The 16,241-nt window shown below is 41.8% G+C and overlaps 1 protein-coding gene across 1 annotated transcript in view; it reads left to right on the top strand.

Annotated features, from left to right (window-relative positions):
• The first annotated feature begins 2,634 nt into the window (after nt 1-2,634).
• The window catches only part of pcbp4 (poly(rC) binding protein 4), a 129,476-nt gene continuing 115,869 nt past the window's right edge, over nt 2,635-16,241 (top strand). The window contains exon 1 of the mRNA XM_062544837.1: nt 2,635-2,755. The gene's annotated coding sequence lies outside the window, so the exon portion shown is untranslated. The remainder of the gene's footprint in view (nt 2,756-16,241) is intronic.

Consider the following 16,241-nt stretch of genomic DNA (forward strand, 5'->3'; position numbering starts at 1 on the left):
AACACAAGAGCATTCTGAACAAAAAACAACAGCAAGAAGCCCAAATAAAAAGGAGGTGAACAAAAAAAAAGCACAATATTACTGTGTCTAATCTCTGCACCTGCTCCTCTCAGTGCTCCTGCACCTCTCACTGCATCTCTCCCTGGGCCTGCTCTTGTCCCTGGGCCCCTTACTCTTACTCTTCCTCATCCAGTCATTACAGTAGCCTATTTGTTTTTTTTCTGTTTCTGCTTCCAAAAACATCACCTCCTCTTTTTACTGTGTAAGTGTCAATGTAATAGAGATAAATAACCCCTGCTAAGATAGACTGGAATCAGCTGTGGTTGGCCCAATTTACCCAACATAAATCATCTGTGTGTCAATTATTTGATTGTTTGTTTATTATCAGCTGAGATATATTGCTTTTGAATTGATAACATTGCAGAGGCAGAGGTTTTTATACTGTATCTAAGGTTTGGAATATTGTTTTAACTATTGTGGGATGTTGTGTGTGTTACAGTTTTTCTCAATTGTTTACACACAATTTCTGGTACTTGAGACACAATTCCCATAATATGTAGCTCATGCACCAACCTCCTGAACCGATTTTGCTGAACTATAAGCACAATTCCGCTTTACACTCAAATTGCAGTTCTATAACACACTGATTTCAAAACACTACACACAATTCTGTGCATTAGACACAATTTTCATGAAGAAAATCTCTTGTTTTCACAAAGAACACACTGCCATTCAAATTCTAAAGCTAACTGCCCTACCATGCACACTGAGTCATCAGATGGGCAAACTCCTGTCACACAGCCTTACAATTATCAATCAGAGCATTAGTATTATAGTAGTACAGGCAGAGGCAGAGCCAGAGGAGTGAGAGTAAGAGGAGGAGGATGGGGAGGCCAAGGACCGTAATCTCTGATGAGATCCGAGCCTAGAACATTGCAGTGCTGCGTATCAATACAGTACAGTACCAGACAGTACAATACAGCTCAATGAGCACAGAAGTACAGTATTGCCTGTGGGCTGTTCTGTAAGACTGTAAAAATAAAGTATGTTTCAAGTATTTGGGGAAAGTAATCCTACTTTGTATTCCTACATAGTTTACAGTATTTTACTATTTGTTTGGCAGCCGAAAGATTACCAACACAAGGGCTTCTGTCTCCTGAACAGGAAACTGAAATCATGAGCATTGTCATAGAAAAAACGGCATATAACATTACAGCAAATACAAAGAAAAATAATAGAAAACAATGAGATACTTCAAAATATTGATAGGGTAAGCATATCAACTTACTGTATCAGCTTATCTACTGGTTGTAGTACTGTTTGTAGTGTAACACTGAACAAAAAGGCCCAAGTCATTATAATGAATGAAGAACAAGTGTTATTTGAATTCATCGCAGTGTTTTACACTGAGCACATCAGTGTTCAACTGGTCCTTATAAATGTCTTGATATATGATGGTTTGTGTGTGTCTCTTGAGAACAAAAGAGCATTTTGAGGAGAAATTACATTGTTTTGAAGGTAAAGTGTCATTTTGCAGGAGAATTGTGGAGTTTTGCCCATTGTGTGTGTTGTTTTGGATTTGTGTGGAGAGTTCTGAGAATATGAGGCATGTTTTCAGAAAATGTGTGTTAACAATCGAGAAAAACTGTAACATTCGAAAATAATAGCCTACAAAACGATCCATTATTTTGTTGGGAGGTAGGCTATAGTTTGTCTGTTCAGAAAATGTAAGCATTCTGAAAATGTATTCATTGACTGCATACTGTGTGAAAACAACATGAAATGTGTGAATGGTATGGCCACAAAAGACCGATGCTGTGCTAACTGTGTTTAGAGTTTTGAAAATGTGTCAAATGAATGGACAAACGCTTGTTAGCGATTGAAAAAAACTGTAATGTGTGCTGGAAAACCACTAGAGGGTGACAAATCTGTATTTAAATGCAACTGCTCAGTCTGCATGTGCCATTTCATTGGTGTCCTGTCAGTATCAATAGACCTATCAATAAATTAGGAAACTTACCAATGTGGCATATTGATTTATCTAAATGCATGTGAATTGTCACCATATAATAGGCTACCACCAGTATAGGCAATGCCTATTTTTTTCTTTCTGCTCTTTCATTTCTGTAGGCTGTTGGATAGTCTGCATAACATTAATATGTCACAATGTAATTTGTCACAATGTAGCAGCCTATGACCACGCAGGATTAGCCTATAGTGGGGGGTGTTAAATTGGCTATTCAAAATCTACTTTTAGCGAGACCATAGGCTAATTTTAGAAAATGACTTGTCAGGATTGGCTAGGCAACAGAAACTCATAGCGGTGACGACATTTGCAGTAGGCTAACCATATAGTTCAACACTGGTTTAAATCTCTAAAAGACGCCACAACTTTGTCAATATCAGGATACATTTTACCACATCTACCAACCATGGCCAGGTCGCAGTGAGCTGTCAAAATACCCTTACCCACGGTGCATTGCTTTCCCTTAGCCTCCTGCAATCGGATGGAGCTCATAGACAGTGAAAAGAGGTAGGCTAGTCCTACGTCCACATCCCTTTCTGCCTCCTCTGCCTCCCTCCCCCTCCTCGCTCAGGCGCTGCCTTTCCACTCGGCTTGTTATTACGCTGAAATCGGGATCTTTTTTGCTACAGTACAAGGTTTGCATTGACAATGACGCAATCAGCTGAGGATATGTTATTATAATACGGACCTGTATGTTAAGAGTGTGTCATTCAAGACAGCGATAACAAGGTAGGCCTAAGAGTTTATCATTAATCCATAATTCAATGATTTATTTCTGCTCTCTTTAATCTTAGGATAGCCGTCTTGAGAGTGGCGAGTGATGTAGCGTAGGCTTCAATGCGTGTCATGCTGCTGATGATCTGGGTTTATAGACAGGCTAGGCATAGATGGATGCCCAGTGAAATAGGCTAATGACATGAAGGATGCTCAGCAAAGCCACACAAGCCAGAACTTTATTACTATTATTAAATTATCGACGGTGAACTTACGAAACGGTTGTAGCCCACAAGCACGAATAGTATACAATTTTAAACACCGAGCCAATCCATTTATGGTTGACGAATGAAAACGTCTATACGGCTGTGAAAGACCCGGGTAGGGTTACTAAACAAGTCCCATGAATCCGTGTCAATTTATCAAATGTCTTCACAATAAACTGCAATAAACTGCAGTGTCTATAGCTTATCAATTGCCGTAAAAGATGGCATTTAAGTCACAGGACATTTTCATTTTCAACAGTCAATTTCTCGACTCCTTAGGCCTTACGTGCGCCCGTTACCGGTGCATTTGAACAAATAAGCATGAAAGACTCGTGGTCAAAGGCATGTAGGCCTATTGTGATCATACTAAAGCTGATAGTCAACAGAAAAGTTAGGAGGCCTAACTGCTTCGGACGATACATTAGGCTACGTCCCATCGTCATTTGAAGATGCCAGGAGGTGCCACTATCAGCAAATGTCTCATTGTGGGGAAGCGCACACTTTTCTGTCTCTCTACCACCGACATCCTATCTTTAACAGCCATTTGGCCTAGGCTTTGTTAGCTCTTATATTGTTTACACATCTTTACAATCTTGTGGCACTTTCCTCCTTGATTGGCTGTGACATTTCATCAACATCGGATGTGCATATTTAGTTCATTGCATAGTTCCCTCCAGGGAGGTGAGTGTGAGGCCATATTTTAAAGGAGTCATGTGGACACTTCTCAATTATTTGAATTAATGAATTATTCCCTGAGATTGCATTCCTGAAAAAAAAAAAAAAAACAGGTAAATAACCCATTAATTCAGAAAAAGAGGGCTCTGTTTTTCTGAATGAACAAGCTATAATCTTGTTTTAACAAGATTGTTTTAACCCCCCCGACAATTAACCTGTTCATTTTAGAAAATCAGAGGGCTCTGTTTTTCTTTTACTCAGTTTTTCTTTTATTATCTTATTCATTCAGAGAAAAACGAATAGGCCTGTGTGGTCATTTTGTAGCATCAGGTTGTGCTTTGCTTAATGGATTTTGCTCATAGACATAATGCAGGCTATATCTGCTTTTGCTGTGCACTGCAATAGTAAATCCAATCCTTGTTAACTTCTCAATCGCTGAAGGCAAAAGAGAACAACCATCTTTGTTTCTGGTTAAAATGTATTGTTGTCCGCATCCTTGTTGCCTGTAACAGCAGTGAATGGAGTGCTGGCTGAATCAGAGGTGGATGGTGATCAGTAAACATACATTAATAAAACTGTACTACCCCTAATTAGTGGTCCCATCAGCTTAATTACTGATATGAATTGTCTCTGCCACTGACTTGCCATATCTAAAGTTATAACTGGTCATGCATGGAAACGTTCAAGATAATGTTCAGTCAGAGGCTGTTTTCCTGAATTAACGTCATATTATATCAATAATTCATAAAATCCGAGTCAGTTCTGTTTTTCTGAATAAATGAGATAATAATTTTGTCCGAAAGGTTGATGTTGTAGCACGTGATGAGCATGCTTTGACAGTCTACAATTTTGTAGCTGTGTTTTTTTTCAATGTAGGCTACACAAATTATTTTGCTCTGATTGGCCAACATCTTTAGACATCTTCTAGGTATATCGTTAGATTTCTGATTGCTATTGTTCCATCTTCTAAATTGCTAAGGCTGTTACTATGAAGGTGCCATGTGCTTTTCTAAGGCAGGGGATCACACTGACCAGTGGCAAGCAGTACTGTAGATATTCTACATGTTGTACATGTCACGCTTATGACAGAGGAGCTGAGCGTTGAACTAGGCTCATCAATGCCAGTTTGATGTGTTTTAGGCAGGGATTTGTAACGGTTCTAAAAAACATAACCGGAAACGGGAAAGTTTTAGATAATTGGTTAATAATGGTGTTAATCACCCCCATTAGCTTTTCCTTGACTATTTTTCAAAACTCCATAGGCTTGGAAACTCACCTGCTCACACAGTAGCCACATTTACACTTTTAATCCCATTAGGAACAGAACCACGTCATTCAAGATAACGGACAAGTGGCTTATCAAATCACATGCAAGGATTTTTTACAAGGCCCGCCTTCAGAAATACATCTTCTATCGAGAACAGGGGGTCAGGATTTGGAGGGTTAGCTTCAGCCAGTTAGCATGTCATTTGGCCGCCGACATCTTTGAAAAAATGGCGTTCCAATAGACCTCTGAAGTTCGCCTACAAAAAAGCTGCCATCTTTGAGATTCGGTAGGCCTATCTGGCGATTTTTCCTATGGGAAAATAACATGGGGATTTTGAATTATCGCACCTGTTAAACTCACGCGGGGACCATATAGTCTTAAATAAAGACGTTTTCCTGAACACACTTTTGTCCTCTGCCTTCTTGTGCATTCTGTGATCTCCGGTACGTGAAGTCGGCACACTTTGATTTTTGCTACCCCAGAGCTAACTGGCTAACTAACTTAATGGCAAGTTGCATTGCAAGTTAGCTCTGGGGTAGCGAAAATCAAAGTCTGGCGTCTTCGCGTACCGGAGATCACATATTCCTCTCGAAGGCAGAGGACAAAAGTGTGTTCAGCAAAACACCTGAATTTCCGATTTTGTCATCCCCGCGAGAGTTTAACAGGTGTGATAATTCCAAATCCCCATGTTAATTTCCCATAGGAAAAATCGTCAGATACCGTAACTCCATATATGGGCAAAGATGGTAGCTTTTTTGTAGGCGAACTTCAGAGGTCTATGGCGTTCCAAGCTCATGCACGAGCTGTCTCAGCTCATGCACGAGTTTCGAGTTGGGCACGAGCTTCGTCGCGCGTCCATGTTGATAACGCATTCCAGAAGACATAAATAAAATGAGTGACGACTTGAATTAAGTTACCGATACTTGACTTAATGCCTGTGGATTAGACTGTATCATTATACCAGGCTTTGTGAATAAAAAAAGCCAATGTTGTTCATTATAGTTTACTATTATTTGCATTAGATTATGTATGAGTTGGCAAGGTATTATAAGATATTTTAGGAAATGCGAAGCAATTCTCTAAACCCAATTATTAACCTACTCACTGTCGTGTAGGCTATGAGGACTATTTTAAAACGCTCAGCTGCAGTTCCTACCTGTAGTTCATAACAACGCAGCGTTGTGGGGTCACATAACCTACATAACGGCAAAAGTTTCCGACAGTGACAGCAGACTTAAAATGCATGCTGCTCGAAACACAACACATGGATGCGCGCTTCTACCGGTAAGCCTATAATATGCGTTGGCTTCATTTCGTCTGTCTACAAATGTAGGTTTAAGCTGCAAATTCACACTGGGTGCAGCACAAATAGCATATCAGGTATCCACACGTTTCTTACATCCCATGTCTACTTATTAAGAGTCATTTTCGTCGGGTAGACAGCCTATATGCGCACATAACATCCTAGGCTACAGTCAGTTCAAAGCATTTACTGTGGGAATCATATTTATGTGTATGCTAAGTGAATTCTTGCTCAATATTGACTCGCCATGTTTATTATGACATATGAATATCACATTAGGATTTCGAGACAAGGGGCAAATTTCTCCACCACCATCCCAACTCAAATAATTGAATACATTTGCGCCTGTAACGATAGGAGCGCGTTCACGAACCTTCTCTCACTCTCCAATCTTCATCAACGATGTACCTTATGTTGTCTCGTTGTAACGTGGAACATAATTGGCTCATTCTAGCTGGTGACGGAAATGAACACCCATGGAACGCCATTTTCTCAAAGATAGCTGCGGCCAATTTCAAACTTTTTTGGCTGAAGTAGCTAGCCTAGCATGGGCCATTGAAATGAATGGGGGCGGGACTTAGTCGCTCTCTCCAGTTCTTATGATAGGCTACCTCCATGATCGAGAAGTCCCAGATCCTTGTGTGAAGCTCAGCGAACTACAAGGATCTGGCGAGAATCAGGTTATTCCCATTCTGCCTTGCGCGGTGATTTCATTCACGCTGCTAAGGCAGTCTGGAAACTAATACCCAAATTTTCGCCTAATGTTGGCAACCAATCACAGAACAGGGGAGAAAGTAAGACCATGATGAGCTATGCACAGACTCATTTGATAGACATCCGTGGCGCCCAATGAACGGATCTGGGCATTTTTTCAAATACGAGAAAATGAACGTCTGGTTGCCAGACCACGTCTCATTTGAGAATTGGTAGGCGCTAGCCAGGTTAAAATTATATATGAGTTTCTTTGAATTTCATTGAATTTCATTGAATTTCATTGAATTTCAATTTCCTTTCATTCAAATTCGAACTGTAATTCTACATCCTGTATTTGACTAGCCTGGCAAGCCAAACTACACAGAAATGTATAGTCTGGGGTCGGACCATTCACAGAGTTGAAGCCTGTGGGTGGGATGAACAGTTATCTTTCAAACTGCCTCTGCACGTAATAGGCCAGCATTTGTGACCAATCGTAGCCGGTCGGCAAAACGGCAACAGGGCTGCCAAGTTTCAGTAAATTGCAAGCGACAGTGAGATGCGTTCGTCGAACATTTTTTTGACTGTTGTATGGTAATTGCACAGTAATCGTCTTAAAATTACCCATTAATTATTTGTAATATGTGGTTTAAAAATATTATTACCATCAAATTGCATACATATTAGCCTACCATAACATTACCCACTTATTACCGATCTGTAATGTAAAGTGTTACCGAAAACGCTATGTAGCCTACTGTATTATAGTGTAAAGCATTACCTAGAGGCACGTAAACCTGATTAAAAACAAAACTCCATATCACGAATGTCAAATTTCCGTGTTACCCATCTATCAGACCAGTTACAGCAAGTTATAGGATGGCTAAGGTCACAAAGTCTGCGCGCGAACGATGGGAAGTAAACTGAATTGTTTTCAGTCCCCTCCCACCCTAAATATATATAGCCTAATTGCTTTACATCGTCAGACCATTAGGGACACGACATCAGTTTAAATAATAGTTATTTAGTAGGGTTATTTCCACACTTCACCGAAGGTAGTCAGAAACAAAAGCATGTTTGATGCATACGGGATAAGAACCTTCAATGTTTCGCTTAAATGCCACCTGCCACACAACGTAAATTTCGCCTCGCTCTCATTGAAAATGAATGGGGAAGCGAAAATCGCTCCGGTAGGGCGAAATGATGCGAATTCGCCTCTTCGGGCGAGAATCAAACTTGGCAAACTCTGAACTTCATGCAAATTAGAACCGTTCTGAGCAAATCAGAAGCCTGTGTTGTACACAGAGGCGGTAACAAAAAAATCAGAGAACAATAGCGGTGGCTCCAGGGGTCGTAACTGAAAATATTAAATGTGAATAAAGGTCTCTTGACCACTTTTAATGGTTTATTTTGATACAGTTGTTGTTTATATAAGATAAGATAAGATCAGATAAGATAAGATACTTTATTTGTCCGTAAAACGGAAATTTGGTTTACAGAATCTGCAAGACACAGACACACAACATATCAACATACAGTAAAGATTCATTATAAAGGGTAGTCTGTAATCTATTTAAAATGTTTTAAGTGTTCAGATGATCTCCTCTAGTTTAAGAGTGTGACGGAGTGTGGCACAAAGGAGTATATGCGACGTGTGGCGTTTATGTGGTGTTTCTGTAGAACATGAATTGTTGTCAACATAAAAATATTAAAACTGATTGCTGTATGTATGCCACTTGAACATACTTGGGCTAAATAAACCACTGGATATAATCTGAAGCACTGGACTGACTCACTAACTAACCACTAAGCTAACCTGTTGAGCTACCGTTGACTACCATTTTCAACGAAGGTATCCTGCCTGTCACTCAGCCAAAACGCTAGGTGTGTGACCACTCCTCCTGGGCAAAATGTTAGCAGGCGTTTTTCGCGTGGTGACATGCTCTGTCGAAACCCAGCGTTAGCCATAGTACCAATGATCAGGATGTACACTCTCAGGGTCTGTGAATACCATAATAGTAGCCTACCAAAACCGACATGCAAAGTAACACAAGTAGCAAGAATGAGCCCAACAGGGGAGTGGGTCTTCTAATTAATATTAGTTAACAGCATCATACCGAGCCCGCCGGGGGACATGGGGGGGAAAAAACATGGGTAAAAAAAAAAAAGAAAGAAAAAGAAAAGATCTCGCAAAACCTTTTTTCTACTTTTGGAACTTGCTGGGGCTGGACTTCCTACTTGACCCCAATAGGCCCACAAAGCACTACCGCCAGATGGCAATCATATCAGAGGGCCGAACGAGTGAACCGGGAAGAACAACTGTCTGTCTGAGGTTTCTTCCTATATGTATCTCCAATTCTAGGGAGTTTTTCCTTGCCCCTATTACTCATGGGCTCTCTTTGAATGTTTAACACTCTGTAAAGCGCCATGAGACATGTATAATGTTTTGGCGCTCTAGAAGTAAAATTAAATTGAAATTGAAATTGAACAAACGTCCGTTAAATTTTGTCAATAATTGCATAGATCTTTGATCATACCGTAGCGCTGAGCTTAGTTGCATTGTGATGTTCCTGTATGGTGTGTGTGTGCGTGTCGCAGTTTTCGAAGGGACAGACATACCAACAGAGAAAGCACCGACAGTCTTCTGTCGTGACGTGAACATTGCCTAGGCTTAACTGCAATAGCCTAAACTATGAATTCACTGCTTGACACTAACACACATGGAGAAATATCACGTTAACACTGGAGAGAATCTTTCAGAATTTATGTTTTGTGTGAACGGATTAGCAAAACCATACTTTTGGTAAACGGAGATACAGACTATTGCCCTCATTCATTTGTTTAAAGCAGTCATAGAACACATTTTTTGACCATTACAAATTGATCTTTGAGCCTAAATAATGTCATATGTAAATTTGTGGGGCTGAAAACGCCCCAGGAGCACTGCTAGATCGCCTAATACAAGGTCATAAATAAGCCTTACAATGAAACAGTTTGTTTTTCCCGCCCACTCAGCAAGTTCATGAATATTCAAATGAGATGCGCGCTGATTGGCCGATATGTCCTGAAAGTTGATTGGCTCAATTCACCGGTCTGAAGCTAGAGCAAAGTGAAACTACGTTTACTGCTGGAGTAAATAAAGCTATCAACTATGGATTTATATGGAATACAGCCGTACATGTATGAACCTGAGTCAGAGGAAGGTTCCGATGAAGATGAAGTGCAGCAGATTCCCCAACGGTTGGAAATGAATGTGTTAGATTGGTAAGTTTTATCAGTACATTTCTTAGTATAGTAACTCTCCAAAGTTAGCTGTAATAACGCTAGCATTAGTCTCTGCACATATCTAGATAGCATCGTAAGAGCAGTTTAACAAGAATTACTACTCAAAGGTATGCAAATGAGAAGGGGTGTATTTAAAGGGGGATGGGCGCCTATTACGTGTTATCTGAGCTCTGTTCAGATTGGACCATTTCAACACGGCTGTTTCTATTTTCCAATTTGCATACGAAAGCAGGCGGGAGACGCGGTAAAGTCTTTGGTGTTGTCCTTTGGACACTGCTTGCAGCCTAAATTCAACAGGAACAAGGTGAATGTGGTTTTGAATTCTAGGACTCCTTTAAGCAACAGGCAGCCCATGTTCTGCGTTCAAACCAGCGAGAGCGAAATAAATGTTTTAAAAGTGGTGTCATCACCATAGGTTATTTGCTACGACATTCACTTGGCTAGGCCCATTTCTATGCTGGACAGCAATAACCCGCTTCGATAGATGTTTTAAATTACGTTGTTTGTTGCTTATCCACGTTATCTCGTTATTCTCCTATGTTGGCGACTAACTATTTTTTCTCTCGGTGTTCAATTTGATGACTTCCGATGAAAATCTGTTAGATGGCACTTGTAAATCAAACTGAAATCTTCTAGTTTGCCTTAATTTTACGGCATATATCCTCTTTTCGTCAATCTACGGTTTTGGTCTACTTTTCTACCTTGTGCGAGCAGACATGAAGCTGATTTAAGCCTCGTTTGAGTAAATGAGAGCAAGATGCAGCTAAAGCCTACCTTACGTTGACAGACTTTGCAAAGATTTGGAAAAGATTTTTGAAAGACTACAATCTCAGACCCTCTCACATCTAAAGACAATTCATTGAGTTTCCAGTCACAGTCTAGTCACAGGCCAGTCTCAGATTAGGATTTTGCAAAGACTGTGGGTCATTATTTACAAGACTGCTACTAGATTCCTTCAAATTATTTCCATCGTGCACTAGGCTACCCCTCATCATCAACAGGAACTCATGATAGCCTACTCATATCAAAGTCATTTTTCCGCGTTTCTGCAGCATTGTTTCATGTGTGACATCCCTAACAGATGTCAATTTCAATTCAATTTCAATTTAATGTCGCTTATAGAGCGCCAATACATTACACATGTCTCAAGGCGCTTTACAGAGTGTTAGACATTCAAAGAGAGCCCATGAGTAACAGGGGCAAGGAAAAACTCCCTAGAATTGGAGATACATATAGGAAGAAACCTCAGACAGACCCACGACTCAAGGGCCCAACCCATCTGCCTTGGGTCAGTTACAGTACAGTCATTTGTAGTTTGAAAGTTACAATGACAATGAAAGTTCAAATAGTCCAGTGTAGGGAATAAATTGTCCAGATATAGAGCTGTTCTGTCACGTAGAATAATTAGACTAATCATTTATAAGAAATGAAATAACAAATAATCATATAAACTACAGCTGTCGCCTATTTTGCCCCTTCCTGTTTCGTGTTGGAGCGAGGTCACTATTTCCATGAGCCACGACTGAAAAGACTTCCGATAATATCAAACATGTTTGATATTGTCGTAACGGCAAAACTAGAAAAAGACTGACTCCGACAGACTTAAAACCGCTAAGATTGGCACCTCACACTGAACGATTTAATTGACGGGAGTGTGCCGCGATTCCAGTACAACTCCCATGATTTCCGCCCAATTTTGGAAATTTAGTCACCGACTGATAAAACAGACCAAAATCTTACAATGTAAGCCAGGCTTAACTTGAGTTAATGGAACGGCTTCAGCCTCAAGTGAAAGTTTACACTAATTCAAGCCAGGCTATTTCTGTTGAGCGCCGCCTTCTTTAGCGAGGTTGATGGAATACCCCCCAAGTAGGCTACATGAAAGAGGACAGCTATATTTGCAGTAATGCACTTAGCATATAAGGAAAAGAGTAAAAACAAATCACTTACACTGCAAACAACTGTCCAACTTCTCCCTCTCCTGAATGTATATCCAGCTAACATCATCGGTGTTGTAGCTTTATGTTATATATGTAACTGCTATAGTAATTACTGTTTGTGGGTTAGGCAAATGTATCAATGTACGGAGGCAAGGCTGTGGTACAAACACGTCTTTACCTCCAGACTTCAACAGTCCTAGTAATCGAACACAGCACACACAGGTACAGTAGCAACATTGACAGTGCAACACAATCGAGCACCGAGTGCTCGATACAATATACCACATCCCTCTTTTCCAAGAATAGGAAGCCAGCTACCTAAACTCTAGCCATTAACTCTTATGTCTCAACATTCAACATGTCTCAACATGTTGTCAACAAGGTTTCAATAAACCAATGGCTTCCAATACATCATCACAAATCATTTTTCTTTTATGTAATCTGTTGCGTAAAGCATATGAACATTTTGAACATTCATACAACATTTCAAGGTAAACACTCTGTCTCCCCTATTTCAATTTTTTTTTTTTTTTTAAGTAACAAGGTACATTTATTGAATAACAGCACAAATTGTCCATGAGATCAGTATCCATACCTGGCAGGGCGCCTGACCGCTCTACCACTTCTGGTGTAGCATGTAGGTCTACTGTCCATACTCACAGGAGGAGGATCGTGTGGTGGTGGCTCTTGTGGCGGTGGGACTTGTGGTGGAGGGTCTAGTGGCGATGTCTCAACTGTCTCTGATGTCTGAGAAGTTTGTCCCTCTGAGTCTAAGTGTTCATCAAGGCCAGTGTCTCTGAAGAGACTCGGGAGTATCTTCCTCAGATGTCGCCTGTTCCTCCTGAGCATCCTTCCTGCCAGTGTCTGCACGGTGTAGGAGGTTCATCTCGTTGTCCGATGACAACTGCAGGTTCCCAGCCGCGCCGTGTGTGCATGTGTACAGTGTCACCTGAGGTCAACGCCGGCAGTGGCTTTGCATGCTGGTCATAGCGTTGCTTTTGGCGTGACTGCAGGTCCTGTATTTTGTCGTGGATGTGCTGTGGGGTTGACTGTTTCAGCACGACACTGGAACACAGAAGTGTGCCCGCAAGACTCTTCCCATCAACATTTGGGCCGGTGACATGTTCAGTCCTGTCACTGGTGTGTTCCTCAATGACAACAACACCAGTGGATCAGTGCCGGTCTGCATGGCTTTCTTCAGTGCATGTTTTACTGTCTTTATGGCCTGCTCAGCCATTCCATTTGAAGAGGGAAAACCTGGGCTTGAATGTGTGAGCTTGAATTCCCATGAAGCTGCAAATGACTTCATTTCATAGCTGGCAAATAGGACATGATCACTCAGCAGCTCTCTGGGAATCCCATACCTGGCGAAAACTGACTTCATCTTCTGAATTACTGAGTAAGCTGTTTTATCAGGAAGATTGAGGACTTCAGGATATTTGGTCAGATAATCAACTAACAGAAGGTACGACTGACCGTTCAACTCAAAGATGTCAGCTCCGACTTTCATCCATGGCAGGTCTGGGATCTGATGTGGGACAAGTGGCTCTGCCTGGTGTTTGGGCTGTAGCTGCTGGCACTGCGCACACTTCTCCACCATTGTCTCTATATCTTTCCCCATGCCTGGCCAACAGAGGACTTTTCGTGCTTTGGCTTTTGTGCGCTGCACTCCTTGGTGAGCGAGATGAAGCTTCTCCAAAATCTTTCTCCTGAAGCTCTGTGGTATGACAATGTTGTCTCCGACCATCACAATGTCATTTTGTATGTTGATATTTTGCCGCATTGGCCAGTAGCTGTGTAGTTTCCTGTCCAGACTACGCCTCTTCTTAGGCCACCCTGTCATGTGTTTCTCACACACAGCTTGTAACACACTGTCTGCTGCAGTTGCCTCTTTCAGCTGGATGAGTGTTTCCTCACTCAGGGCGTCTGTGGCCTCCAAGGCATACACAACTCTCTCATCACAGGGGTTCTCTTCAACATTTTCGCCATCCCTGCTCACTGTATCACGTGGGAGTGTCGGCGATGTACATGTGCTTGCCTGGTGTGTATGTGATGTTCAGATCATACCTCTGTAGTTGTAGCAGCATTCCTTGCAGCCACGCTGGTGCTTTGCTTAGCGGCTTGCGTACGATGACCTCCAGAGGCTTATGATCAGACTGCACAGTTACCGGTCTACCATAGACGTACTGATGGAATCTCTTGGCGCCAGGAATTTTGAGAAGATCGATTTCCCAGCTAGTCTGCTGCGCACGTCTTTCGGGAGTAGGGATCGAGTAGTGCTGTCGTTTGACTGCGTGATTCAGGTCGCAAGGGTCCAAGCACACCCTTAGTGCACCGTTTCTTTTCTTTGTAGCAACAAGACTGTTGACCCAGTCTGTTGGCTCATTGACAGGCGTTATCACTTTCCTTTTCTGTAAGTCTTTCAGACCATGTCCACGCACAGCAAAACAAACTCCCCCCCCTCTGTTTTACCTGGCAGCGTTTCAAGAGTATTTGCGTCCAAACGGATCCATCTCAATCGATCTCAATACGACTCAACACGCTACTTCATATTCCAGGCCTTTACGTGGCGCTGTTTCAGTTCACCAAATCACCAAAAACGGAGAGGAAGAAGAAGTTCTATTAGGCGCGTTCAAGTTGGCTGCGCAGCACAAAAACTGCGCAGCACAAGATGCACATGGTTAAAAATGGGAGCAAGGCGTGGCCAGGCGGCTGCTCCGCAAAAGAGCAGCCGCTCTGGAGGTACTGCGGAGCGCAGCAGAGCCTAGACCCAGCCTTCATGACGTCAGGTCTTTGCCCTAATTGGCTTTTACATCCCTGACGTGTGTGCAGGTGTTTAGATGCCTCCTCATATCCACAAGAGTCCGTGCGGGTCCGTGCCTCGTGATTCGTCACATGGTCAAGTCTAGACCACGGGAAGTAGAGAGTGTACAACTTCATAGCAGCGTTTGTATCCCTGCCCCTGCTGCCGCCGGCAAATCTCGCTGCTGCAAAAGGTCAACTTGAACGCGCCTAATGAGACGTCGAGGTGAAAACTAATTTTACAGATTATGAGTGGAAGGCTAGAGCACCTGCCAAAAACTCCTGTTTCCCCCTTGTTTCTCTCCTATCTTAAGGTCATCTCCTGCCGCCCTCCGGTTTTGTTGTTTCTCCCGAAAAACTCTCGTAATTTGCATGGCCATCATACTTCATTCGAAAATGACTGATCCATTCATTTTCTGACAACAGGTTGCCATACACCTGACACAGGTCCAAACGAACGCTAGAGGGCTGCGTATTCGAACTTATGCACTCTGGGACCCGGGGCCTATTGCACAAAACTAGGATAAGGGATTAACCCGGGATATCTTGGTTATCCTGGCTCAATTTATCAGTGATCCAGTTGCACAAAAGCGGGATAGTGGGCAGCAGGATATGTTATGGTATAAGTTACCATGGCGATTTATTCTGTGGAGCTAGCCTGCTCCTGACCAGGCTAACATCCAAGATAAGTTGATTCTAATGGTAATTACATTATCTGATTGGTTCAGCTAGCTGTTATTCAAATGAGACCTCCAGGTGATTTTTTTTAAAGAGCTGTAGATTCCATTTATATATTATTTGCTACATGCATTTACTCGCAAAACACAGCAGAATGTCTGCCTAATACCATATGGATGTCATTTAAATTATGGTGGCCTTATAATTAATAACATAGCCTACTCGTTGTTTGCTTCTTTTTTGACAGATGTTTGATGAATAGGCTGCTGTAGGCTAGTAGTTGATTGGAAGTGGAGGGGACATTTTTCGAAGGTGTTTTCAACTAATTCGGCTTTTAAGACAAATTAAGATACTTTGTGCATCTTTGCGGTGGCAAAGCGCTTCCTTAATGGCGTTGCGTGCCGAGACAAGGAAGCTCTCACACGTGGGTGCATACGTACATTTGCATTCAGTTGATCTGCCACACCTACTCCCGCTATGTAACAGAAATAATCATGATCCCCCATCCAAAAAAGTAAAACTTTTACCTCGTTGTTAGTCTATATCAAAAGCGGTTGTTCACTTTGTGTGCAAGACGCTATTTTTCGCGTCT

Source organism: Sardina pilchardus, chromosome 9, assembly GCF_963854185.1.
Source record: "Sardina pilchardus chromosome 9, fSarPil1.1, whole genome shotgun sequence".
Taxonomy (NCBI): domain Eukaryota; kingdom Metazoa; phylum Chordata; class Actinopteri; order Clupeiformes; family Clupeidae; genus Sardina; species Sardina pilchardus.